The sequence below is a fragment of the Podarcis melisellensis genome (assembly GCF_964234715.1).
Source record: "Podarcis melisellensis genome assembly, chromosome: 5".
In the NCBI taxonomy this organism is placed as follows: Eukaryota; Metazoa; Chordata; class Lepidosauria; order Squamata; family Lacertidae; genus Podarcis; species Podarcis melisellensis.
The window spans coordinates 84,431,051-84,435,153 of record NC_138537.1 but is presented as its reverse complement, the minus strand read 5'-3'; the positions used below and the strand labels follow the sequence as shown (position 1 = coordinate 84,435,153).

Below are 4,103 nucleotides of genomic sequence, written 5' to 3'. Positions count from 1 at the left end.
TGCATGCACTGAATTTGCGAGTAGCTGTTTGTCAACAAGCTTAAAAGTACTTGCCTTTTTTTGGGGGGGGGTGTTCAGGTCCGCTGACTGCACTTGACTGTTTTAGATGATGACAACTCTTCTGGTGTTTCCTCCCAGGCTGCTGGTTACACAACAGCTCCCCTTGTCCTGCTGCATTCAGTTTATTCAAATGCTATTTTTAATTGTGTTAATTATAAACCATGATCTGTGTTCTTCCAGCGGACTCCCAAACATTTCGGAGTATCAAGCAGCTGGGGCAGCGATGGAGAGCAGCCCAGATCTGAACAGATTCTCAGCTATCAATTAGCGTCATCAGGGCATCCTAGGCTATTTGAGGGTTCCGCTCTTGCTACCCAGGTGAGAGGATGTGGGGAAAGCAATTGAACAGATAGCAAGGCTTGCATATTTTTTATGCCAGCAGAAACTGGGATGGTAAAGAGAGATGCTCTGTCTGCTGTCGTATATTTGCTTAAGAACAAAGCCACGAATGCTTCGAAAGAGGAGACAGCTCCGTAACTGTGAGATTACTGTGGGCTCCTTGCTACGCCATGTTTTATGCCAAGGATATGACCTCACAAATCCTTTATGAAGTCAGATGCAGATGGGAAATGTGTGTCATACTATGTCAGAGAAGGGCGCCGGTGCAGTGACCATCAAAGCTGAAATGGCCATTAAATAATTTTTGGGGGTAAGGGGGTCATTTGGAGTAGCTCGCTCATGTCACAATGAAAATCATAACTGTTGCCAGCCCAACCAGTGAGGGATCACCTTGAAATAAGTAAATAATGCCTACAGCTGTTAATATAATTAATGAGATCTTTTATAGGTCATCTATGGGCTTTCATTTTTATAAATCGCTGGATTTATACTGACATCTGCTGGTACAGAGAACCATAACACTTCTGTTTTCCCACCCTATCCACCAAATGATTGTTTATCCCTAATGGATTTTAGCTGGATTATTTCCAGCCTAACAAAGTGGCACTCTAAACAAGTGATTGTTCAGAATCAGACCCTAATTTCTGGGGTGAAAGCACTTCAGGATCAAGAGAAGGTATCTATACTTTTAAAGCTACCTTATTTCTTGTGTGAGAATCTAAGCGCATGCCAAAATCTCATTTAGGATTGTGGATTAATTTCAAATTGCACTAAACTAAACTCTCACTGTATTATATATATATTTCTTATTACCAATCCTCTCTGTCATAGGTTCAGGGTGGGAATAATTTATCTAAAAACATGACACTGTAAAACAGATTAAGTCAAGCCCTCCAGATGTTTTTGGCCTACAACTCCCATGATCCCTAGGTAGCAGGACCAGTGGTCAAGGATGATGGGGATTGCAGTCTCAAAACATCTGGAGACCGAGTTTGAGGAAGCCTGGATTAAGTTATTAGATCAAGAATGGGGTATGTGTAGCCGTCCAAATGTTGTTGGACTCCAATACCCATCAGTCTCAGCCTGCATGGCCAATTGGGATGATGGAATCTGTAGTCTAGCAACATTTGCAACTGCAGCATTAAAAGATGAGTTTGCAGGAAAGGACTTGTTTATTTTTACATTTATTTGTTTATATATTATTTTGCATTTTAAATACTGCTTGCTCAAACTTAAGACCTCTAAGTGGTTGTAGAAATTACTATACAGTGTTCATGAAGCACTACACAAACATTGTTTTATACAAAAGCATGTACAAAAACCCTTTAAAAGCAAATTCCATTCTCATCTCATCCATAATATGCCTTCACTTGCCTGGCTTTGGCTCATTTGATTTTGTTTTAATGGTTAAATGGTGTGTTTTCTTAATGGCCACTTCTCCATTACAGGAAACTTCTTTAGAGGATAGAATAGTTTGTGATCCCTTTACAAACTGCATATCAAAAACAAACAGAAAATTTCCTATCTGTCCAGCTTTCTATTTTTATTGAAATAAAAGTACCCTCCCCTACTTGAACATTTTTCAAACAAAATGAGCATGGATGAAAACCAGATATCTAGCATGTGAATCTGTTGAATGAGTTGGATCTGGACCTTTGCTTGACCAGTTTGCAAAACACAATCTGAGCCCCTTCATCTGTATCCCTGTCCAGGGTGATAAGATCTGGGGAAGAGAGGAAGCTCTTCATCTGCAACAACTGCTGCTTTTGCTTGGAGAGAGCAGGTAAACAAGCAGTAAACAGTGAGGAGGAGGAGGAAAGCAGAGCCGGGGAGCTCCAGGGCTTGTCAAGCTGGAGTTTGGGCCTTGGGAGATGCTCCTTGTGTGCTTCTGTCGAAAAAGTTTCTTCTCCCTCTCTGATAATCTTCTTTGACGATCACACGTAGCAAAGTAAGTTTGTCTTCCAGGAACACGGTTTTAACAGTGAGTCCGTAAGTGACTGTCGAGGCCAGTTCTGGATCCACACGTCCTTCCACAGTGGGGACATAGGTTTCCAGGTGGGAGTTGATCACAGTGAGGGTGTGCCAAGCATGCCTTCCTCTTAGCACATTTCTCCCTTTTGTGCTGAGTTCAAGCTTCTTCAAAGTCCATGACACCTTTGGTAAAGGCTGTTCTCCCATTGGAGCGCTCACAGGCCAGCGTTTCCCAGTTGTCAGTGTTTATACTAATTTTTAAAGATTTCCCTTGAGAGTCTGTAAACCTCCTTTGTTGACCACCAGCATTACGCTTTCCATTTTTAAGTTTGCAATAGAGCAGTTGCTTTGGAAGACGATAATCAGGCATCCGTACAACATGATCGGTCCAACGAAGTTGATGTTGAAGAATCATTGCTTCAACACTGGTGATCTTTGCTTCTTCCAGTACACTGGCATTAGTTCGCCTGTCTTCCTAAGTGATGTGTAAAAATTTTCAGAGAAACCATTGATGGAATCTTTCGAGGAGATGGCATTTATAACTGGTCCACATTTCACAAGCATACAGTAAGGTTGGTAGTAGAATAGCTTTGTAAACAAACATTTTGGTTTCCCTGCGAATGTCCTCTGCACTTCAGTCGAGAGAAAGCTGCACTCACAGAGCCCAGGCGATGCTAGATTTATCTGTGATAATACTGGGGTCGGTGCTTATCCAATGATGCCGAATGCCAGGAGAGTCAGGACAGATGTGCAGGAGTGCTTCACACAGCACATAGCTGAGATCCTTAGCTGCAGGTCATGCAGAATATTGGCACCAAGTTGGACATGGGTAGATGCCAGGGCAATGAAGCCACAGCACAGGTGACCACAATTGTGGGCAAAGTTGTATCATGCTTGCAGGATGCAGCATCAACTTGCAAATTTGGTGGGAGACAAAATGTGGGCAGGACCTGCAGCACATCAATACCTGTGCATATTTGACCACATGTTTGGATGGAGGCTAAGGAATTAGCCTCATTCAGGGAGCAAATATGCTGGAAACGGTCTGGGTAGACCTAGGTTAAAATTCCTTTTTCAGCCACAAGGCTCGGTGGGTCATCACCAACCCCCCAGAGTAGTTGCAAAAACAGAACAGCAAAATCACCTTGTGCTCCCCTGAAGAAGCCTAAGATATTTATGTAACAAATCCTGGAGTTCTCCATTCTGCAGCCTATATTTAACTGCAACACATGACCTGTTTTTATTGCCTTTCTCCCTCTTTTTCTGCTTCTCCCTCTATCAAAAAGACAATGATGATGGCATAACCATTCTATGGCCTTTTAAAGGTGTGCGGAACGGGGACAGTTATTGGTTTGCTTTTGCTTGGATTATGTAGCTTATGATCTCATTTTGTATTTTTCTGTTGTGAACCACCCAGTGATCTTCGGATGAAGGGTGGTATACAAATTAGGGTTGCCGTACGTCCTTTTTTTTCAGGACGTCTTCCTTTTCAGAGGTAAAATTTCTCTTCGGATGGATTTTTTGAGTTTACCAAAATGTCCAGGGGTGGGGTGGGAACAGACTACTTTTTGTGTTGCATATGCAGTAATAGACAGCCAAGTGCAAAACAGAGACATACTGTGTGAATTTTGCATGATGCAGGAAAGGACCATGTCCTTGTTTTTGTATTTTTTGAAGGGACATTGTAGAATGCACCTGCTCCCTCACTAGAAGTGGAGGACACTGGCCATCTA

At 42.4% G+C, this 4,103-nt stretch overlaps 1 long non-coding RNA gene across 8 annotated transcripts in view; it reads left to right on the top strand.

Moving 5' to 3' along the window:
• Window positions 1-4,072, top strand: part of LOC309371197 — a 73,203-nt gene extending 69,131 nt beyond the window's left edge. For all 8 annotated transcript variants that reach the window (XR_014168889.1, XR_014168890.1, XR_014168891.1 and 5 more), the window contains 2 exons: window positions 241-378; window positions 2,112-4,072. This is a non-coding gene — a long non-coding RNA (uncharacterized lncRNA). The remainder of the gene's footprint in view (window positions 1-240; window positions 379-2,111) is intronic.
• Window positions 4,073-4,103: the final 31 nt, after the last annotated feature.